This window comes from Bos grunniens, chromosome 5 (assembly GCF_055505025.1).
Source record: "Bos grunniens cultivar Pamir isolate PY7600 chromosome 5, Bosgru_T2T1.0, whole genome shotgun sequence".
NCBI lineage: Eukaryota > Metazoa > Chordata > Mammalia > Artiodactyla > Bovidae > Bos > Bos grunniens.
In genome coordinates, this window is record NC_141169.1 from 17,500,547 (window position 1) to 17,525,783 (window position 25,237).

Genomic DNA, 25,237 nt, shown 5'->3' on the forward strand with positions numbered 1-25,237 from the left:
TATTTGTGTCTCTATTTCTGCTTTGCAAATAGGTTCATCTGTACCATTTTTTTTCTAGATTACACATTTATACATTAATATATCAATATTTGTTTTTCTTACTGACTTCATTCTGTATGACAGTCTCAATTGGAAAAAAAGTAAAACTATCACTATTTGCAGATGACACGATACTGTACATAGTACATGTCATAGATACTGTGCATAGAAAATCCTAAAGATGCCTCCAGAAAACTAATCAATGAATTTGGTAAAGTTGCAGGATACAAAATTAATGCTCAGAAATCTCTTGCATTCCTATACACTAACAACAAAAAATCAGAAAGAGAAATGAAGGAAACAATCCCATTCACCATTGCAACAAAAATAATAAAATACCTGGGAATAGATCTATCTAAAGAGGCAAAAAGATGTGTACTCAGAAAACTATAAGGTACTGATGAAAGAAATCAAAATTGGCACATTTAAAAAATACTGATTCTTTGGCATCATATATTTTTATTGTTTTTACAATGTGTTTTTCTCTTCCATTTTATCTTGTAACTGTTTGTGAAGGAAGTAGGACTGGGTAGAAGCAGCACCTGTGCTGTGATGCAGGCCTGACAAAGCCTCAACTTACCTGGTAGGGAGCTCGGCAGGTCTGCCTAGGATAGGACCTCAGACAGCTGCAGCTGAGGCAGATCCTGAGGTAGTGGAGCTGAAGCATATCTCATGAATGCACTCCCACAGTTGGGCTAAAAGTCTGCCTCTGAAAAGGATTTGAGTAGGGCATCTCTCTTCTTCACCTGGGAATCATGATTTGACATTGCACGAGGAAGCTGAGCATGAGCAGGAGCGATAATAAAGGAGCCTTGAGGAAACACTGCACCAACAGAGGATGGAGAGTCTGAAATGTAGAATGAGAAGATTAGGAGTATTGGAGTTTTTTAAGGTAAATTTTGGAGATGTGTTCAAAATTTAAATGTGCAGAGATTGAAAAATATTGATTTATGGCACAAATGTTTTATTTTGCAAGTTTTTGACTGCATTTAAAAATGAGAAAGAATGTTAGAGTAGAATATGGGTTGGGGTGAAAAAAGTTTTTCTCAGGTCAATTGTCAGGAAAATCAAGTATATTAGAACATTAGGGGAAATATCCAGAATAAAGGAATAGGTTAAAGATACAGAGGAAATGGGAATTAGCTGAAGTGAGAAAAGTTCAAAGAGCCTCAAACCACATATGAGATAATTATTTTTTAAAGAATATTTAGGACACTATCTGGTGTGACTAAATAGATAAAAATGACTGCATCTGTAAGTAAGTTCATGGTGTTTGTGGCAATAGTTTAATGAAATATTTGTTGTGTTAAAAAGTCTAAGTCATTTACTGAAAATGAGGAAGAAACTGGAGGTTAAGTTGAAAGAACTTAGGGAAGCTCACCTCTGAGCTACAGCTGTGAAGACTGAGAGAGAAAGCTCAGAAGGGAAGTAGCAAGATTTCTGGGCTGTATTGAAAGCTGATCTAAGTTTGGAGCCACAGATGTATAATAACAGCAGTCTAGAGCTGTATTCAGAGAAGGCAATGGCAACCCACTCCAGTACTCTTGCCTGGAAAATCCCATGGATGGAGGAGCCTGGTGGGCTGCAGACCATAGGGTCGCTAAGTGTCAGACATGACTGAGCGACTTCACTTTCCCTTTTCACTTTCATGCATTGGAGAAGGAAATGGCAACCCAATCCAGTGTTCTTGCCTGGAGAATCCTAGGGATGGGGGAGCCTGGTGGGCTGCCGTCTATGGGGTCGCACAGAGTCGGACACGACTGAAGTGATTTAGCAGCAGAGCTGTATTGTCCAATACAGCAGCCAGTAGCCATCAGTGTCTAAATAATTCAGTTCCTTAGGTGCACTAGTCACATACCTACTGCTTACCAATGACTAGTGTGTTCTTTGTTGGACATAACAGATATGGGACATTTTCATCACTGCAGAAAATTCTACCAATCAGTCTTGATTCGAGTTGAGTCATTTGTCTGCAATGGTGTTCAGCAGCCCAGGAGCAACAGCTGAGAGTGCATACTTTTAAGCGGCTCCAGGCCTGCCATTATGTTTCCCTGGGCAGAACAGGAGATGGATGCTAAGACAAAACAAAAATGTGTCTTGTAAAGCCTAGTCTGCATATAGAGAGATAAGAATTGGAAAGCATTGATGCATTAGTGACACTTAAAGATGCCAAGGACTTTGGCATTTGATGAGGCTAAATAACAGAGAAAAAACTAGAAAGATACTACTCAGAGTGAGAAAAATTTAGGATTTCACAGGTGGCATTGTTCTTGTTGCAGACAAGCTCAGGCTATGCTGAAAGTGGATATAGATTTGTAGGTTCACTGGAGTTCAAACAGTCACAGAAACAGCAGAGGACAGAAAACAATTTGGGTGATGAGGTCATTTAAGATGATAAGTTTATAATATGTAGGTAAACAGTTTGATAAATGATAGACATTAAAAAATAATAGAAATAATCAAGAGCGAAATGACCCTTAAAAAATAGAGATGGAGAAACATATAGGTTTGGAAACCAACTTTAAGATTAGGTTTATGAACCAACCACATTGGTTATATTTCTATCATTGGTATGTTATCATTTCCCCTAAGTATGAATGAGAAAGTAACAGAGTAAATAAGAAAAACCATGAGCTGTGAAGCTAGAAAAACCTGGCTTCAAATCCCCGTTCTATATCGTTTACCTGACATTTAATTTCTGGTAAGATTATGCAATTTCACTAAGTGTACTTTCTTCCTCTTTGAAATGGCAATTATAATACTTCAAGAGCATCATGCAGATTTAACAAAATGAGGTATTGGCCCATCTCGTCCTTAGCCCTCTCCCTTTTACACTCTGCTCCAGTCTCATGCTATATTTCAATTCCTTGAAAATCCTTGAAAATATTTCAATTCCTTGAAAATATTTATTTATTAACATCAAAGCCTTTGCATTTCTATATCAATTAAGGTTCTATCAGGGAAACAGAATCATAAGGATAAATATATAAAATACACATTTTTATTGCAAATAATTGGTTTACAAGACTGAAGACTGGCTAGGCAAGTCCAAAACTTGTAGGACAGGTCACTGGGAAGGGCAGGCTGGAAAGTCCTGGACATGTGCTGACTCTGCAGTTCACAGGTGGAGTTTCTTCCTAGCAGAAGGAACTTCAGTTCTGCTACAAAGGTCTTTCAACTACTTGGATCAGGCCCACCGAAAAAATTGAAGATATTCTCCTTAAAGTAAACTGATAGTAGATGTTAATCACGTGTACTAAATAATTTCACAGCAAGACTTAGATTAGTGAGTGGTCAAATAACTGGTGTTTGATTGAATAGCCTGAACAAATTGACACATAGAACTGACCATCACAACTCTTTAACTGAATGCCTGAAACATTTTGCCTCTTCCTCCTTGTACCTGAAGATTGAAGGCCTATGTAAATCTTTTCTGACTTCATATGTAACTTTCCACTTATTATAAATCTCAGCAACTATGGTTATTGCCTTTATATTTGTGACCATTTTTGTCTATTTGTTTTATTTCCTGTGTCCTACACTTCCCTTCAGGATAGAGATTATGCCTATCCAGTTCATTGCTGTATTCCACATGTCTAACACTGAACTTGGCACATAGTAAACGGTAGAAGCCCAATGAATATTGAATAAAATGTCTGAAAAATAATAAACATTCAACTAATGTAGTTTCCAGCTTTCTCTATGAGCCAGACTTCATTGTATGATTAATAAATGAGTTAATGGATTATTTTTCTTTTTCCCTCCTCTGTCTTAAAAAAGAACTATTTGTAGGTTTCCTTACTATTTACTGACTATACATACAGACATCCATTATACCTTTTGCCTCCCAATATGTGTATGAAGGTAATTTAATTGAAAATGTAAACTATTTCATGTTGAGTCATAAAATGTTATACATTACACCTTAAACTTTTGGATCATTTATAAATTTACAGTCTATGTATTTTAAAATTCCATAAATGTGATTATGTTGTACAGTTTTCAATGTACAGTTTACTTCCTTAATTTTCCTTTCTTTATTGTCTATCCATTAGCTGATTCACTTTTCATCTATCAGTATTACCACTGTCTACTTCTTTTCAATCCTGGAATGTGTTGTAAATGTATTTATCCATGATTACATAATTATAAGCAAATGCATATGGGATTATATCCAATTACATGCTGAGTCTGTTTTTTCAATAAGATCTTATAGAATCAATCATCTAATATAGATCTCATTTAACCCTTTTAGTAGCCGCATGAGAATATATGGTACCATCATTAAAGCATTTTCTCTATTTAAGATCATATCCTCTATTTCCATGTCTTAGCCCTACAATCCACTCTTCAACACATCCTGGAAACTTGCCTTACTTTTGTTTTGATAGGATATAACCAGGAGAATAATTGAGGGTAGCTTTCCAAATAAGCTATAAAAATCACAATTCTACCAACAATAATGTGTAAATTCTTGTCATTAATAGATCTTACACTTTTTAAGTCTGATTAATGTAAACTGATCATTTTATTTTACTTTGAATATTTGCATTTGTTTAGCAATTCTCTCTGTACCATTTAATATTTAATTGCACAGGTGTAAACGTAGATAAGTCTTTCATCTTTTAAAGGATGATTTAAAAACCATAATGCTTCACTTATCTTTAAGAATAATGCAGGTCCTTTTGGCTGTTAGTGTGTCTCATCTAGAGAAAGACTGGTGATTAAATTTGTCACATCCCTTAAAAAGTACTACAGGCCATGTTTGGCATGTGTGCTAGAAAAGTGGATAATTACATGATTTTTCAATTTTTTTTTTTCTGAAGACAAAAAAAGTTAAGTTAGTTTATTTGAAAATTAGACATTTTATGATATGTCATCGGAGAAGGCAATGGCACCCCACTCCAGTACTCTTGCCTGGAAAATCCCATGGACAGAGGAGCCTGGTAGGCTGCAGTCCATGGGGTCGCTAAGAGTCGGTTACGACTGAGCAACTTCACTTTCACTTTTCACTTTCATGCATTGGAGAAGGAAATGGCAACCCACTCCAGTGTTCTTGCCTGGAGAATCCCAGGGACGGGGGAGCCTGGCGGGCTGTCGTCTATGGGGTCGCACAGAGTCGGACACGACTGAAGTGACTTAGCAGCAGCTTATCATAATATGATATGTCATATTATGAAACATACTGTATTATGTTTAAAAACTGAGTCATTTTGAAGCCAATAATGCATCTAAGCAAAACAAATATCACATCTTTTTTCATAAAATAGAAATATTTCCAAGATTGACAGAAGCCAATTTTTTTAAATGACAAAAGATAACTGAAGTTTTCTGCTTATATTAATTCTACTTGTTTTGGTAGAAGTATACATGTATTAAACTTGATTCTTTTAGTATTAGTAAATGTGTATATTGTAGGAATAAGAAATCAGAAGAACACTTGCTTTGTTTTTTAACACATATGTGCTGGAAAATTTTTAAACAAAGGTCCAAGGATATTTCTCAGTTCTGGATATAACGATGCATTAATTTCATTGAGAGTTATTAGGCTTAAAGCTATGCTTGAGTATTCATTTCTGACACTAAATGCTTTTCTCTTTTGACTAAATAAATTATCAGAAACTGTAACTTGAACACATGGCTATGTTGCATAGTTACATCCAAGAACAATTTTTGTTGTTAAATAAGATTATTGTGTCTTTTCTTCATCTAAAATATAAGATATATGCAAAATGTAAATTCATATTTTATACTTTAAAAACAAATTGCACTGAATTCTGGAAAACTTTTCTCAATTTACTTTGTCTCATTTCACTTACAAATTTGTACATATTTCAGACATTTTTCTCTTGTTGACAATATCTATAGTTGAATTTCTAATTGTGTCTAGAAAATGGCCCAAGATAGTCATACAATATGTCTGAATGTCTACATTTTACCTACATCCCACCCCAGGGTTGGGAGAAGGAAATGGCAAACCACTCCAGTGCTGTTACCTGGAAAATCCCATGGATGGAGGAGCCTGGTAGGCTGCAGTCCATGGGGTCACTAAGAGTCGGAGATGACTGAGTGACTTCACTTTCACTTTTCACTTTCATTCATTGGAGAAGGAAATGGCAACCCACTCCAGTATTCTCGCCTGGAGAATCCCAGGGACGGGGGAGCCTGGTGGGCTGCCATCTATGGGGTCGCACAGAGTCAGACATGACTGAAGCAACTTGGCGGCAGCAGCAGCATCCCAGGGGTTACTAGTTGGTATGCAAATTCACATAGGTTTTTATCATTGGAATCAGTCAATAGGACACAGAAGATAATACAGTAATGATAGAAGTGAATGTGAGATTTGGGGCTAAAAGTAAGAGTAATAGAAAAATTAGTTTTGGATTTTGGCCCTCTCTGCACTCGAGTTCCCACAGCTATAATATGGCATGATGACTAAAGCCACATGAGAGTGTCATGTAAAATGCTATGAAGTCTCCTATTGCTGAAAGACATGTGTCATGTGTTATCCTTTGTGGCAAAAGTTATTTGTTCTTCAATATTCTGGGGTAGTAAACGTGGAACAATTTTGTTTGCTTCAGCCATTTTTTAAATATAATTAGAAAAGTGTTTAACAAACTTATGTCTGGGTTTTAATTTCCTTAAAAAGATCAAGAGACTCTGTCTTGATTGTCAAGAGATGTAAATTTGGTCTAATAATTGTTTTTCTCTGTTGCTATTGTTCGGTCACTCAGTCGTGTCTGACTCTTTGCGACCCCTTTGGACTGCAGCATGCCAGGCTTACCTGTCCTTCACTATCTCCCAGAGTTTTCTCAAACTCATGTCCATTGAGTCGGTGATGCCATCCAACCATCTCTTCTTCTGTCACCCTCTTCTCATTCTGACCTCAATCTTTCCTAGCATCAGGGTCATTCCCAATGAGTCAACTCTTCACATCCAATGGCCAAATTATTGAAGCTTCAGCATCAGTCCTTCCAATGAATATTCAGGGTTGCTCTCTTTAGGATTGACTAGTTTGATTTCCTTGCTGTCCAAGGGACTCTCAAGAGTCTTCTCCAGCACCACAGCTCAAAGGCATCAAGTCTTCAGCACTAAGCCTTCCTTGGGGTCTAACTCTCACATCCATACGTGACTACTGGAAAAACCACAGCTTTGAATATACAGATCTTTCTCAGCAAAGTGACGTCTCTGCTTTTTAATATGCTGTCTAGGTTTGTCATAGCTTTTCTTCCAAGGAGCAAGTGTCTTTAATTTCATGGCTTCAGTCACCATCCATGGTGATTTTGGATCCTAAGAAAATAAAGGCTGTCACTGTTTCCTTTGTTTCCCCATCTATTTGGCATGAAGTGATGGGACTGGATGCCATGATCTTAGTTTTTTGAAGTGAAAGTCGGTCAATTGTATCTGACTCTTTGCAACCCCATGTACACTCCATGGAATTCTCCAGGCCAGAATACTGGAGTGGGTAGCCTTTCCCTTCTCCAGGGGATCTTCCCAACCCAGGGATTGAACCCAGGTCTCCCACATTGCAGGTAGATTCCTTACCAGCTGAGCCACCAGGGAAGCCCAGGTTTTTTGAAGGTTGACATTTAAGCCAGATTTTTCACTCTCCTCTTTCACCTTCATTGAGAGGCTCTTTAGTTCCTCTTCACTAATGCCATTTGGGTCTTGTCATCTGCATATCTGAGGTTATTGATATTTCTCCAAGCAATCTTGATTTAAGCTTGTGATTAATCTAGTCTGGCATTTCATGTGATGTACTCTGCATATAATAAGCAGGGTGGCAATATACACCCTTGTGGTACTCCTTTCCTAATTTTTAACCAGTCCATTGTTCCATGTCTGGTTGTAACTGTTGTTTCTTGACCTGCATACAAATTTTGCAGGAGGCAAGTTAGGTGGCCTTGTATCCCCATGTCTTTGAAAATTTTCCAGTTTATTGTGATCCACACAGTCAAAGGTGTTAGTGTAGTCAGTGAAGCAGAAGTTGATGTTTTCTGAAATTTTTATGTTTTTTCTATGATCCAACAAATGTAAACAACTTGATCTCTGATTTACCTTTTTGCTATTCATTATTTTACTAATTTTCATGGAATAAAATGGCTGAGTTCTGACCCCTAACCTCAATGAAGTAGCATTTGATAAAATTGTACAAAAGATTAATAAAGACATATAAAAGGAAAACAAGGAGTGAAGTTAAAAGGAGAAAAGTCAATGCTGCACTTGTAATTTTCACATTAGAAGGCAAAATGTAAAACAAGTTTTTATAAGCTTTTAACTATATTTTCTATAATTATAAAAGTCTACTTGTTTTCGTTTTTGTGTTGAGTTTCCTTGTAGCGAAGAAAAACCTATACTGCATTTTATGCAGGGAGCCTTACTCAAATGCTCATAGCAATAGCCTGCATTCTGTCTTCTTCCTAGATTCCTTTTCTTTATCATTATATTATTTATAAATTTTACTACCTCAATTTTTTATATTCTCAAAGTTGTTAGTGTGAGAAATCAGTACCCTCAATGTGTACTGATGAATAAATATACCACAGATACAGTCTTTAACTGAGAGTGTCCACGGTCTAAGATAGAAGGAAATCTTTAAATTAGTATGTCTTTCAACCCTTTTCATATCACATTTTGCTTTTCCGACAACTTTAAACATAGAAAACTTGAAATATATCCATATAGGAACACATTATCTGCCATGTATATTGGTAGATTGCTGAAAATGTTCTGTGTTTATCTGCTTCACAATTTCTATGCTGGGTATGTAATGCACAAATTGCTATTGATTGTATACACTCTGTTTTCTGTGAAGGTGAGTAAAGAAAGACATAAAATAAAACATTTTTAGTTTTAAAATGCTGTATCAGGTGCCTTAATTTGCTGAAAATAAGACTAAATTAGAGTTTAAAATGAGAACATTGCTACCCTGTTCTTCTGGTAGCAATGCAGCATCCTAACAGCATGTAAGCCATCACAAGATTTAGAGCTCAACTCAATCAGTGGCAACAAAATTAGAAATAAATAGGAGAGGATCAATACAAACTGTTGTCTGGAATAATAAAACAATCCTTGGCTGCAAAAATCTATTTTATTTTTCTTTTAGTTAGGTGTTCTGGAAATATCTGTCCTAGCTCTTTAGACACTAAGTCTCCTTTATTTATAAAAACAAAGAGGAGTCAATAGTGAATACTACATATTATATGTAACTATAAACATATATACACATGTATCTATATATATCAATATACATTAAAGACGAACTGACAGAACAATAGAGCATCTAGGAAATGGTTTTCATTATTAAAATTATAGTTAATTCAAATTGATAAAATGGTGTCAAATATATCAATGATATGGTAACTGGTTTTATTTTTTCTTGAATGTATTTTTTTCAAGTTTGAGTCTATGATGATATTTTTGCAAAGCTACTTACATAAGGAGCCTCTAATAAATGTTAATGTCAAGATATTTGACAGATCATGAAAAAATAAACAAAGGTTTCTCAGTACATTCTAAGATTTTTAAAGTGCTGGATCCAACTTAAAAGGAATTTTGTACTGACTGTTAAGTACTGGTCCCCTCCCTCCTGTGGCAGGGAGCAGGATACAATACCGATGTGACTTCTCAGAATATTGGCTCCAGCTTCATCCTGAGAGGTCAGAATTAGTGCTTAGTGGAAGAACTGGCCATTTTTATGACTGTATCAAGGGATTAGTATTCAATCTTTTATGGTTGCATCTATATGATGGAGTCCTAAGTGGCAGACGTCACCATGTTGCTGCTCACTCACTAAAAGTCATGTCTGACTCTTTGCAACCCCATGGACTGTAGCATGCTAGACTCTGCTGTCCTTCACTGTCTCCTGGAGTTTTCTCAAACCGATATCCATTGATGCCATCCAACCACCTCACTCTCTGTCGCCCCCTTCTCCTCCCACCCTCAATCCTTCCCAATGTCAGGGTCTCTTCTGATGAGTCAGTTCTTCACACCTGGTGGGAAGAGCCTATCTGGTGCAAAGGCATGACCAATTCAGCTTCTTATTTCATAAAGAATCAAACATTCCCTTTGATAACAGAGGTGGGAATGGAGTCTTATTGTCCCTGACTTTCAATTGATCAGATTGAGTTATCATAAGCCATGAGCCCAAGTCATTTCAATAATAGTTCGAAGAAGAAAACCACCTTTTCTAGCAGGTCAATCATGAGATGATCAGTTGTAAGAATTTATCTTTCCTTTTCCTATTTTACTTGAAAATTACTTAACACATCTGGCTCTTAGGCATTAGTTAAAATGGGTGCTTTTCTGGGGTTTTACATGTAAATTAGAACTAGTGAAGAGATGGGACTATTCCCTTGAACATGCCTTTTGAAATCTTGATGTTACAGTGTATCTACCATAACCAAATATAACTTTAATTTCTATGAGAATAAAATACTTCTAAGTGGTGATTTTTTTAAGTCACATGAGGAAAATCTTTTCAAGTAAAGAGAATAGCATCACCAATGAATATAAATGTCTCTCAGCTTTTTAAGGAACATAAATATCAAATTTCTATTTCAAAGGTATCTTTTTTTCTCATGGGAATTGATCCTTTAGACAATTATTAGTCATTTTACTCTTGTACTTCTGTTTTAATTCAGACATTATCTGCAATTATAAACCTTTTTTTGTTAATCATCCAACAATTGTTGTCTCATGCAAACACCTGCATGCAACTAAAACAGCCCTAAAAGTTATCCTTATTGCTTCAAAATATTTAAGTGTAAAATATCATATTTAGAGGGAAATTTTAGAACTTTTTCAAAAATTTTTTTGAAAATTTTGATTTATACTTTATATACATAAAAATAGAATGCCTTTTCTTAATTTTTAATAAAATATACAGACTATTCTGTTGGAGAAGGAAATGGCAACCCACTCCAGTGTTTTTTCCTGGAGAATCCCAGGGACAGGGGAGCCTGGTGGGCTGCTGTCTATAGGGTCACACAGAGTTGGACACGACTGAAGCGACTTAGCAGTAGCAGCAACACAAACTATTCTGTAATACTTCATCTTTTTTTCATTAATTTCTACTGGATATACATTAAAAAAATATAAAACCTTGAATATGTTCATTTAAATATCATTATAGACAGACTAGGGGACTTCCCTGGTGGCTCAGATGATAAAGAGTCTACCTGCCATGCAGGAGACCCAGGTATGATCCCTGGGTCAGGAAGATCCCCTGAAGAAGGGAACGGTGTTCCACTCCAGTATTTTTGCCCAGAGAATTCCCTGGACAGAAGAGCCTACAGTTACACTTGACTGAGTGGCTAAGACAGGGATGAGCTTAGCACACAGAATGCAAACATCCTGACGAAAACTACTATGAAAAACTATAGTCAGAGTGACTCTACTGGAATGGTAACTATTTCAATGCCAATTATTTTAAAGTATCAATCATTTACAGTACCTGATTTGTTTTTTTTTAAGTTTTCACAGAAGAAAATGTAAAATGCTTTTAAGGGTACAGTTTCATCTATCAGCATTTCTAATTTATGCATATAAAGTTCAAATGAGCTTCTGATTGAATCTACCAAACCCAGATGTATTTCAGTCATTTCAGTCACTTTGCCATTTTAATAGCTGGAAGTAATATAGGCAACAAAGTTTAATCAGTCCTCTCTATAGGCTAAGCTGTCTATGATAAAAGGAGAGAGACCCTACCATCTAATTATCACCTTAGATCTTTTGATGGTGAAGAAATATCACTGTTGTACCTCAAATATGAGTGATAATGGGAAATAGCTGCTTCATTTTCTGTCCCTTTGCGATGTTACCTGGGACATCACCTCTTTCTCAACTGTTCAGAATTAGGTCACTGTAATCAGAGTTCTTAAAGACCATTTGCAAGGAATTCATTTTAAGGAAGAAAACAGAATTACCCAATGTCTTTAATGGAAATTCTGAAAATATGTAAAATAAAATTGTAAAATAGATTATTTTCAGAATATTATAATCTAGATGTACCTTTGATTCTCATTTTATTGGGTCCTAGAAGAGAAGAGGTTAAGCACTAAAAAAAAAATAAAGTTAGAGAAAAGGGTAGTTTCTTGCTGGTAACTTTAATTCTCTTTCCTTTGTAGAATTCTTGTTTTTGTTTTGCATTTTTTTTCATACAAGAAGGATTATATATGTGTTTCTACCTTTGTTTCAGACTTTGAATGAATTTAGCAGCAGTCATGTGACTTCATTTTTTTCTTCTTTAATACATGTCATTTTTCATCATACATTAATTGTTTTTAAATGTAATATAAGTAAAACCAAACTGCGAGTACTCTGTTTTATTTAACATATTTGTATTTTGGTACTTTGCAGTAGTTCATATTTTTCATTTTATGTAATATATAAACTGCTTTTGCAGCTTACCACAACTTATTTACCTATTACACTGATAATGAATATTTGGATTTTTTCCTATATTTTTGCAATTATAAATAAATTGGAGAAGGGCATGGCAACCCACTCCAGTATTCTTGCCTGGAATCTCATGGGCAAAGGAGCTTGGCCGGCTACAATCCATGGGGCTGCAAAAAGTCGGACATGACTGAAGCGACTTCAGTTCAGTTCAGTTCAGTTCAGTTCAGTCGCTCAGTCGTGTCCGACTCTTTGCAACCCCATGAATCGCAGCACGCCAGGCTTCCCTGTCCATCACCAACTCCCGGAGTTCACTCAAACTCATGTCCATCAAGTCGGTGATGCCATCCAGCCATCTCATCCACTGTCGTCCCCTTCTCCTCCTGCCCCTAATCCCTCCCAGCATCAGAGTCTTTTCCAATGAGTTAACTCTTTGCATGAGGTGGCCAAAGTACTGGAGTTTCAGCTTTAGCATTATTCCTTCCAAAGAACACCCAGGACTGATCTCCTTTAGAATGGACTGGTTGGATCTCCTTGCAGTCCAAGGGACTCTCAAGAGTCTTCTTCAACACCACAATTCAAAAACATCAATTCTTCAGCACTCAGCTTTCTTCACAGTCCAACTCTCGCATCCATACATGACCACTGGAAAAACCAAAGCCTTGACTAGACGGACCTTTGTTGGCAAAGTAATGTCTCTACTTTTTTTTTTTTTTTTGATACTATATCTTTATTTTATCTTTTTATGATATTATACATGTTTTAATGCCGTTCTCCCAAATCATCCTCCCCTCCCTCTCCCACAGAGTCCAAAAGACTGTTCTATACATCTGCGTCTCTTTTGCTGTCTCGCATACAAGATTGTCATTACCATATTTCTAAATTCCATATATATGCGTTAGTATACTGTATTGGCGTTTTTCTTTCTGGCTTACTTCACTCTACTTTTGAACATGCTATCTAGGTTGGTCATAATTTTCCTTCCAAGGAGTAAGTGTCTTTTAATTTCATGGCTGCAATCATCATCTGCAGTGATTTTGGAGCCCAAAAAGCGACTTAGCACTGCACGTAAATTATAAATAAAACTGCTATGAATGTTTTAAGGTATATATTTTGCTGGATATTCACTCATTTTTTTAGGTATGTACCTAGAAATGGAATTACTTTATTTAATTTTAGTAGATATCATCAAACAATTTACCAATCTTTTGCTATTATAGTTATTCTATTACAATAGGTGTTTTCAAGTTTATTAATTCTAACTTTAGTTTCCAGACTGCACATTTCATCTAGAAAGTTTTTAATTTCAAATATTGTGTGTTTGAAGTTTTTAAATGTTCTTTCAATAATTTTTTTTTTCATTCAGATAGCTTTTATTGTAATCATATTCAATACCTCTTTTTTTTTTTTTTTGGTTTTTTCTCCAATTTTATTTTATTTTTAAACTTTACATAATTGTATTAGTTTTGCCAAATATCAAAATGAATCCATCACAGGTATACATGTGCTCCCCATCCTGAACCCTCCTCCCTCCTCCCTCCCCATACCATCCCTCTGGGTCATCCCAGTGCACTATTTAAAACCTCTACCTTTAAAATTTGTCTTTTCTGAAATATATTATCAATATTTTAAAATTAATTGTTTGATTTCTCTATGTATCACCCAAGGATCTGTTTCCAGTCTTTTTGTTTTTCAATCATCTAGTCATAGATTTCTTCAGGCCTTTGCATTTTCAATAGTATCCCAGCTATTGTGGATAAAAACATTTTAGAAGATCTGGGTGATATTATTTTTAAAGCAAGGTTAATTTTTCTCCTGCCAGGTAAATAGTGGATCATGCTGGTACTCTCTTGGCTTGGTTCTATTGTCAGAGGACCATGATGCCACCACTGATAATCTGAATTAAAAACACAAAGTTGAAATTATTGTTTACAATATTAAGGAAGAATTTTGTTTGTTAGGCACATTCTTTACAAATGAATCTGAGAGATTCATTTATGGATTGGTAGGCTCTCAAGGGTCTTCTCCAACACCATAGTTCAAAAGCATCAATTCTTCAGTGCTCAGCTTTCTTCACAGTCCAACTCTCACATCTATACATGACCACTGGAAAAACCATAGCCTTGACTAGACAGACCTTTGTTGGCAAAGTAATGCTCTACTTTTCAATATGCTCTCTAGGTTGGTCATAACTTTCCTTCCAAGGAGTAAGCGTCTTTTAATTTCATGGCTGCAATCACCATCTGCAGTGATTTTGGAGCCCAGAAAAATAAAGTCTGACACTGTTTCCACTGTTTCCCCATCCAATTCCCATGAAGTGATGGGACCAGATGCCATGATCTTAGTTTTCTGAATGTTGAGCTTTAAGCCAACTTTTTCACTCTCCTCTTTCACTTTCATCAAGAGGCTTTGTAGTTCCTCTTCACTTTCTGCCATAAGGGTGGTGTCATCTGCATATCTGAGGTTATTAATATTTCTCCCAGCAATCTTGATTCCAGCTTGTGCCTCTTCCAGCCTAGCGTATCTCATGATGCTTTTGAACTGTGGTGTTGGGGAAGACTCTTGAGAGTCCCTTGGACTGCAAGGAGATCCAACCAGTCCATTCTGAAGGAGATCAGCCCTGGGATTTCTTTGGAAGGAATGATGCTAAAGCTGAAACTCTAATACTTTGGCCACCTCATGCCAAGAGTTGACTCATTGGAAAAGACTCTGATGCTGGGAGGGATTGGAGGCAGGAGGAGAAGGGGACAACAGAAGATGAGATGGCTGGATGGCATCACCGACTTGATGGATGTGAGTCTGAGTGAACTCTGGGAGTTGGTGATGGACAGGAAAGCCTGGTGTGCTGCAATTCATGGGGTCACAAAGAGTCGGACACAACTGAGTGACTGAACTGAACTGAACTGAGGCTTTCAGGGCATGAGTAGACTCACATCAAATGTAAAAGTGTGATTACTCAGAAGCAGGCTATTTATTACTTACTAAACTGGGCTTCCCTGGTGTTTCAGATGGTACAATGTCTCCCTGCAATGCCGGAGACCTGGGTTTCATCCCTGGTTTGGGACGATCCCTTGGAGAAGGAAATGGCAACCCACTCCAGTACTCTTGCCTGAAAAATTCCAAGGAGCCTGAAAGGCTACAGTCCATGGGGTTGCAGAGTCGGGTGACTGAGCAATTTCTCTTTCTTTCTAAGCTGATATACCTTTATTGGAATCATCTGCTCTTGATTAGCTTACTGTCCTAAGTGAGAGGCTGACACTGATTGGTTTGCTTGTGATGTGTGTTCACTGAGTTCACTTAGTTTCACTAAGTTCTGATGACTACTTATAATGACTACAAAATAATCAGTCTTTGCTTAAATGTGTGAAAACATTTTCATCCTCAACATTTTCCTGAATTTGGTTTATTTTAGTTTTCCTCTTACTTATAAGGTGTAGTTCTAACTCCTATGCCATGACTCATTTCTTAGGCATGGTCCTTCTACTTCCAAAGTGTCTTTGGCCACCCAGAGGTCCAATATCTATCTCAAGCCAGTAATACTGTTATGTCTAGCTTATATTCTATTTCTGTGCAAAATAATTTAGGGAAAAAGAAACCTACCCTCAGGGAAAAAATGTAAGCATGGCTTATTTCACATGCTTTATATGCTTTCTTAATGTTTGTAGCTGCACAGATCCTCCTTCTATTGACTGTCTTCCAAAACTTGTAAAAGTATTTTGCATATTTTGTCTATATTTATAATTTTTAACAGAAAATCCAGTCCAATATAAGCTAATCCATCAGCTAAAACTGGAAAACTTTGAAAAGTATTTTCAAAAATTAACTCAAGATGTAGCATTCATTCATATTTTAAAGAAGCATGTTTTCTCTATAATTAACAGTTTTACTATGATACACAAAACCAGCATCTACACATTGGTGTCCAAACAATCTGAGATAACAAAGCCTAGAATGACCCAGTAAATGATAGTTGAGAAAAGTTCTATTTGACAAATTGACAAATTGTGTTTGATTGCATTATTGGCCCTAATTAAGGAGTCTCCCTGTATGTATGTCCTTCTCTAATTTTGTATCATGTTTTCACATTGACTTTGGGTGCAGCCATGTAACTTACTTTGCCTAATGAGAGAGTAGCACATTTGATACACTTAGAGTCTTGAGAATACTTATTTTTACTTTCTCTCTTAAAACTGTGCCACTACCATGAAGATAACCAGGGTACACTAAAGTAGGATCAGGAGGAACACAGGGAAATATCCTAGATGAAGATATCTTAAGGTAACCAGCCTCTAACTAATCCACCAGCTCTTCTCAAACACATAATGTTAGAGTGGTAAGCTGAGCCTCACTCAAATCAGTAGAATAATCTAATTCATGAGAAACAAAAGACAATTGCTGTTTTAAGTCATCATGTATGTAAATAAACTGTTAACTCAGAAATGGCTAACAGGTATACCAAGAGGAAAATGTTATTAACATTTTCTGACAAGATCATTAATGCTAAATACACCAAAAAGACTTTTTTACATACTATTCCTCCTCCTCAAAACTCTCTTGTCTAATTTTTACATGATTTGCTTTTTCACTTTCTCTGGTTCTTCCTCAAGGATCACATCTATTTTTTTCCTTATTACTTAACAATATTCCCTTCAAACATCTGTGTGTGTGTGTGTCCCTCTCTCTGTGTCTCTCATACATACACAAACACATAAGATTTTTTTAAAAATAGTATTTCCTCAGTAAAATTAAGCTGCATAATACAAATATTAGAATGATTTTTTCTGGTGAATCACAGTAACTTCTAGTGCTAGGAAAGCCTGAAATGTGGTGGTTCATCAATATATAATTGTTGAATTAACATTGATAAATCAGGTCAGTTCAAATTCAGTTGCTCACTCAGTCGTGTCCAGACTCTTTGCGACCCCATGAATCGCAACACGTGATTCATCACCAACTTCTGGAGTTCACTCAGACTCATGTCCATCAAGTCAGTGATGTCATCCAGCCATCTCGTCCTCTGTTGTCCCCTTCTCCTCCTGCCCCCAATCCCTCCCAGCATCAGAGTCTTTTCCAATGAGTCAACTTTTCACATGAGGTGGCCAAAGTACTGGAGTTTCAGCTTTAGCATCATTCCTTCCAAAGAAATCCGAGGACTGATCTCCTTCAGAATGGACTGGTTGGATCTCCTTGCAGTCCAAGGGACTCTCAAGAGTCTTCTCCAACACCACAGTTCAAAAGCATCAATTCTTCAGCGCTCAGCTTTCTTCACAGTCCAACTCTCACATCCATACATGACCACTGGAAAAACCATAGCCTTGACTAGACGGACCTTTATCGGCAAAGTAATGTCTCTGCTTTTCAATATGCTATCTAGGTTGGTCATAACTTTCTTTCCAAGGATTAAGCGTCTTTTAATTTCATGGCTGCAGTCACCATCTTCAGTGATTTTGGAGTCCCAAAAAATAAAGTCTGACACCGTTTCCACTGTTTCCCCATCTATTTCCCATGAAGAGATGGGACCAGATGCCATGACCTTCGTTTTCTGAATGTTGAGCTTTAAGCCAAACTTTTTCACTCTCCACTTTTACTTTGTGAGAAACATTGATAAATAGTATGTGTTACAGTGATAAACATTGATAAATGGTATGTGTTAATAGACAATGTGTGTAGTAGACACCTCATCTTAAAAACTAAAATAGTTCAAACCGAACATAAGATGGGACCACTAGAATTACTTGAAATATATCCAATAATCATAGTAATAAAACTAAATATATATATGGGCTTAATAGCAGAATGAATGTTATTAGAAATAATGAGCTAGAATTTTTTTTAAAGTAGTAAAATAGAGAACAAAGACATTAAAATATGAAGGGGACATTAAAATAGAAGATATAAATATAAGCTACAACAATGACAGCAAAGAGGACAAATAATGTTATCAAAGAAACAACAAGAAGTATTCTCCATAGGTAAAGAAAGTTATGTTTCATATGAAAAGTATTAAATACCATCCAATAATATCTAAGTACTGAATGGAAAGAATACAAAGGCCTAGGTATATAACTCTAAGTATTTCTTAAAAAGAGAAACTACAATAAAAACAAGTAAATACATGCATATGCACATGCTAAATGAAGAACATGGTAAAAGAATAAAGATAGTCAAATCATGCATAAGGCTCTTAAAAAGCAATAATGAAATAGTCACTCCATCATCAAAAAATTTAATGGAGCAACTATTATTTTTCAGTCATGGTTCCAAGTTCTTGAAATATATCTATAAAGAAAACAGAAAAAATATGTTCCTACCTGCCCTCTATCATCAGTCATTCTGAACCTAACTGCCAATGGCTAAATGAGCATTCAAGCAGCAGGGTAAAATAAATATCTTTTTTTTTAGCATTCAGAAAGTCAAGAGATTTATCAAGCATAGTCTAAGTTGAAAGAATTATTAGACTATATATTCACATGGACAAAAATGTAAAGCCCCAAAAAGAAAAGAATGAGAAGTTAACTATCTTCTGAAATCAATGTTAAATCTTATGTTTTACTTATGAATAAAAAAAAAAATAGTAGGCTATTACTCTTGGGCAAATGACAGCAAATCTTGTCTCTTGCTGCAAAGGAAATATAAATATGGCAATAGTAAAACAAGTAAAATGCTTATCAAATTTATTGAGAGCTCTATCCATCTCTAATATATGCATGTTCTATCCATTAAAAAATACTACAGACTAAACTCATTTGTGAAACTTTATATAAAAGCCTGAAATAAAATATTATCACACCGAGGGCCAGATCTTCAAAAATATTTTAAAATATGGTTATTTCAGGAGTCATAAAAATCCACTATGTACATTAAGTATTTTAATACATCTATCATACACTGCACAACAAATTAGCACAAGCTGCCTCTTGAGAAATTTGTATGCAGGTCAGGAAGCAACAGTTAGAACTGGACGTGGAACAACAGACTGGTTCCAAATAGGAAAAGCAGTATGTCAAGTCACCCTGTTTGTTTAACTTATATGTAGAGTACATCATGAGAGACTCTGGGCTGGAAGAAACACAAGCTGGAATCAAGATTGCCGGGAGAAATATCAGTAACCTCAGATATGCAGATGACACCACCCTTATGGCAGAAAGTGAAGAGGAACTACAAAGCCTCTTGATGAAAGTGAAAGAGGAGAGTGAAAAAGTTGGCTTAAAGCTCAACATTCAGAAAACAAAGATTATGGCATCTGGTCCCATCTCTTCATGGGAAATAGATGGGGAAACAGTGGAAACAGTGTCAGACTTCATTTTTCTGGGCTCCAAAATCACTGCAGATGGTGACTGCAGCCATGAAATTAAAAGACGCTTACTCCTTGGAAGGAAAGTTATGACCAACCTAGATAGCATATTCAAAAGCAGAGACACTACTTTGCCAACAAAGGTCCATCTAGTCAAGGCTCTGGTTTTTCCTGTGGTCATGTATAGACGTGAGAGTTGGACTGTGAAGAAGGCTGAGTGCCAAAGAATTGATGCTTTTGAACTGTGGTGTTGGAGAAGACTCTTGAGAGTGCTTTGGACTGCTAGGAGATCCAACTAGTCCATTCTGAAGGAGATCAGTCCTCGGATTTCTTTGGAAGGAATGATGCTAAAACTGAAACTCCAGTACTTTGGCCACCTCATGTGAAGAGTTGACTCATTGGAAAAGACTCTGATGCTGGGAGGGATTGGGGGCAAGAGGAGAAGGGGACGACAGAGGATGAGATGGCTGGATGGCATCACTGACTCGATGGACGTGAGTCTCAGTGAACTCCGGCAATTGGTGATGGACAGGGAGGCCTGGCATGCTGTGATTCATGGGGTTGCAAAGAGTCGGACACGACTGAGTGACTGATCTGATCTGATCTGATAGCATGTTAAAGCAATGTACATTTATTATCTCACAGCTTTCATGACTCAGAAGTTCAAACACGGCTTAATCAGTTCCTCTGTTCAAGGTCTCTCATGGCAGTTGAAATGTCTCATGTGATTTCCAGGATTCTCTCCTAAGATTACATGATTGCTGATATTATTCACTTGCTCACAGTGGTAGACCTGAGGCTTCAGTTCCAAGAGGCCACCTCTCTCAACAGGCACTTTGTAACAAGTCTGTTAGCATCTTCATGGCCAGAAAGAGAACATCTGTGTTGCTCTTAGTTTCTTCTCGGGTTTTTGACCTCTAGACACTTTTAAATGACTAACATGATTAGATCAGGCCTACCCAAGATGACCTCCCTTTTAATTAACATAAACTTATTAGGATCTTGTGTCTACAAAATCCCTTTTGAAAATTTAATATAATGGAATGCAATCACTCAAGTATTATTGCATTACCTTTATAATATTCTGTTGGTTAGAGTGAAGTTACAGGTCCTGGATATAATCAACTTGAAGGGATTGAACAGGACATGGATGACTGTGGGTCATAGATTTCTTTCTATAATATAGAGTTGGCCAAAAAGTTCTTTCAAGATTTTCCATGTTATGGAACAAACTTTTGGCCAACCCAATATATAATATATATAATAATAATAGAAATATATTAAAATTCATTAATTTCTCCATTGAGCCTTTCATTTATGCATTATCATATATTAATTGATATAAAATAGCATGTGACCATCTGTAGATTCTTAAAAGTTAATTGACAAAATATTACTTCCATTTTTTTTTAAAGACAGTCTTTTTGGATCAGCAGATATGCATTTAACATATCTCATATGTTATATACTCAATATATCTCAGTATTGAAGCCAGACGATAGAGAAATATTAAGAATTTTTCTATTTAGTCAGAAACAAAAAAATATATGTTTTATCTTCACTATACTTAACATTATGTTTGGAAAAAGTTGTCCATGGTCTTTCTGCAGGTCTTATATCAACTTTTGTTCCGGAACCCACTCTCAATTGCATTTGTAGAGTAAGCAGTCTTGGAATATTTTCATAATGTCTCATTGCAGAGCTGGGGATCAGATTTGTTTACTAACCAGGTGAATAAACATAATATGTCTTCCTCTGAGATGAAAGGGTTAATAGTTTTGTTTGTTTTTTCCTTATGTTGTTGTGGTTTAGTTGCTAAGTTGTATCTGATTCTTAAAACCCCATGGACTGTAGCCTGCCAGGCTCCTCTATCCATAGGATTTTCCAGGCAAGAATAATGGAGTGCCATTTCTTTCTCCAGGGGATCTTCCTAACCCAGAGATCGATCCCAGGGCTCCTGCATTGCAGGCAAATTCTTTACCAACTGAGCTACAAGGAAAGCCTTATGTTGTTGGGAGTGTTCCAAGCTGGAAGTTAAACAATTGTAACACAGACCCACTGCATGCACAGCAGCCACCTAGCCAGCTCCATATCATTCTTGTAGAACTTGGAGAGCGAAGAAAACCACTAGATATATGAAACCTATGCTGCTTGCTTTATTGTGAGTTGTAAATTCCTTTGTGTCTGACCCAGGAATTGCATGCCTTCCGTCAACATCCCTGGAAGTATGTCAGTCTAATTTGTTAACTTACAAGTATGGTAAATTATCAGACATTTCACAGTTAATGATACATGGTTTTGGCAATATTAGCTATTGCAATGAGATGAGACAAGACAATGAGCATAATTAGGATTGGAAAGAAAAACAGCCTCATTTCTCTCTGCATATAACCTGAAAAAATATGTCTGGGAATCTCTCCCAAAATCAATTACAAAGTGAAAACAAGTATTAAGATAATTTAGTCAAATCTATGGCTTTGTAATAAAGATTCTAAAAACAAATAACCATCAATGATGTAAACCAAAAACAAACAAAAATGAGTAGGAGGAAATATTAAAATAGGGGAGGGAGGTGGGAGGGGGGTTCAGGATGGGCAACACATGTACACCCATGGGTAATTCATGTTAATGTATGGCAAAACCAACTACAATATTGTAAAGTAATTAGCCTCCAATTAAAATAAATAAATTTATATTTTAAAAAATTAGAAAACAAAAAATAAAAAAGTAAAATAGAATATTAAAATATTAATTTTAATTAATATTAAACTAGAAGGTATTTTGATACAAGAAATTACATATTTTTATGCATAAACAGTAATACTGAAGAACCAACAAATAGCTGTAAAACACATATTTAAAGACACAAAACTAGACTTAAAAATTAAAAAGATATCATTAACTTGGATAGAAAGGCTCAAAATAAAAAACAAAAATATAGTTATTCCTTGGTTTTTGAATGTTTTAAAATTTCAACTAAAGTAGTGTCAAGTCTCTGCCTCCAACTTTGAGCTAGGCACTTGGATTAGAAAATGTACTTTGAAGAACAAATAAGTGAGACTTTCCAGGAAACCCTGGGAAAAGAAGAACAAGGAGAATGGAACATAATCAGAGACTAGTGAAAATCAATTCAGTTCAGTCGCTCAGTCGTGTCTGACTCTTTGTGACCCCATGGACTGTACCATGACCAAGCTTCCCTGTCCATCATGAACTCCTGGAGCTTACCCAGACTCACGTCCATTGAGTCAGTGAAGCCATCCAACTATCTCATCCTCTTTTGTCCCCTGCTCTTCCCTCCTTCAATCTTTCCCAGCTGATGCAGGGTCTTTTCAAATGAGCCAGTTCTTCACAACAGGTGGCCAAAATATTGGAGTGTAAGCTTCAGCATCAGTCAATGAAAATATTCACCCTAAATATACCATCTTAAATTACCAGAGAACAAATGACATGTTAATAACCAATGTTGGGGGAAAAAATTGAGTCTATTCCCCCATTTTATAAGAAAGTGAATTCCAAATCTTTTCTCTTTGGATCAACTATGTAAATGTATCAAATGTACCTTAAAATTAAGATAATAAAATGAGTGAATTTCTCTCTAGCCAGGAGTATGGGACTTCCAGTCATGACTCAAAATCCAACATTAGTATGAAAAATATGAATTTGATTTTATTTAAAAAAAAAACTAGGCAAAAATAAGCATAAAGAAAAAGTTTATGAAAAATTTAATTTCCAGAATTCCAAGTAAGATGGAAAAATAGTTCTAAGTATTTTAAAAAAGGATAACACTTGAACAAGCTTGTGCTAGTAAGGTACTGTGTATGCCTAAATTCAAAGCTTAGTGACCTTCCAGGTATTCTAGCCTTGATATTCAGCAGTAATATTTGTTTTTCACAATTAGATCTTTATTTCATCATCTCATGTTAATTGTACTTAATTGTATACTGAATTGGGTGAATTTAACTCAGATGACCATTATATCTACTACTGTGGGCGGGATTCCTTAGAAGAAATGGAGTAGCCATCATAGTAGCCAACAAAAAAGTCTGAAATGCAGTACTTGGATGCAATCTCAAAAATGACAAAATGATCTCTGTTCATTTCCAAGGCAAACCATTTACTATCACGGTAATCCAAGTCTATGCCCCGACCAGTAATGCTGAAGAAGCTGAAGTTGAACAGTTATACGAATACCTACAAGATGTTCTAGAACTAACACCCCCAAAAGATGTCCTTTTAGTTATAGGGGGCTAGAATGCAAAAGTTAGGAAGTCAAGAAACACCTGGAGTAACAGGAACATTTGACCTTGGAATACGGAATGAAGCAGGACAAAGGCTAATAGAGTTCTGGCAAGGGAAAACACTGGTCATAGCAAACACCCTCTTCCAACAACACAAGAGAAGACTCTACACATGGACATCACCAGATGGTCAACACTGAAACCAGATTGATTATATTCTTTGTAGCCAAAGATGGAGAAGCTCTATACAGTCAACAAAAACAAGACTGGGAGCTGACTGTGGCTCAGATCATGAACTCTTTATTGCCAAATTCAGACTGAAATTGAAGAAAGTAGAGAAAACCACAAGACCATTCAGGTATGACCTAAATCAAACTACTTATGACTATACAGTGGAAGTGAAAAATAGATTTAAGGGACTAGATCTGACAGAGTGCCTGATAAACAATGGATGGAGGTTCGTGACATTGTACATAAGACAGGAATCAAGACCATCCCCCCCAAAAAAATGCAAAAAAGCAAAATGACTGTCTGGGGAGGCTTTACAAATAGCTGAAAAAGAAGGAAAGTGAAAAGCAAAGGAGAAAAGGAAAGATATAAGCATCTGAATGCAGAGTTCCAAAGCATAGCAAGGAGAGATAAGAAAGCCTTCCTCAGTGAGCAATGCAAAGATAGAGGAAAATAATAGAATGGGAATGACTAGAGATCGCTTCAAGAAAATTAGAGATACCAAGGGAACATTTCATGCAAAGATGGACTCAATAAAGGACAAAAATGGTAGGGACCTATCAGAAGCAGAAGATATTAAGAAGAGGTGGCAAGAATACACAGAAGAACTGTACAGAAAAGATCTTCATGACCCAGATAATCACGATGGTGTGATCACTCACCTAGAGCCTATATCCTGGAATGTGAAGTCAAGTGGGCCTTAGGAAGCGTCACTACGAACAAAGCTAGTGGAGGTGATGCAATTCCACTTGAGCTATTCAAATCCTGAAAGATGATGCTGTGAAAGTGCTGCAATCAATATGCCAGCATGTTTGGAAAACTCAGCAGTGGCCACAGAACTGGAAAAGGTCAGTTTTCATTCCAATCCCAAAGAAAGGCAATGCCAAAGAATGCTCAGACTACCACACAGTTGCATTCATCTCACACGCTAGTAAAGTGATGCTTAAAATTCTCCAAGCCATGCTTCAGCAATACGTGAACCATGAACTTCCAGATGTTCAAGCTGGTTTTAGAAAAGGCAGAGGAACCAGAGATCAAA

The 25,237-nt window shown here is 36.4% G+C and overlaps 1 long non-coding RNA gene across 1 annotated transcript; it reads left to right on the top strand.

The window, feature by feature from the left end:
* Positions 1–713: 713 nt before the first annotated feature.
* LOC147371354 (uncharacterized) lies at positions 714–24,530 on the top strand. Its single transcript, XR_015164774.1, has 2 exons — positions 714–931; positions 23,838–24,530. It is a non-coding gene; the product is annotated as an uncharacterized LOC147371354 (long non-coding RNA).
* Positions 24,531–25,237: the final 707 nt, after the last annotated feature.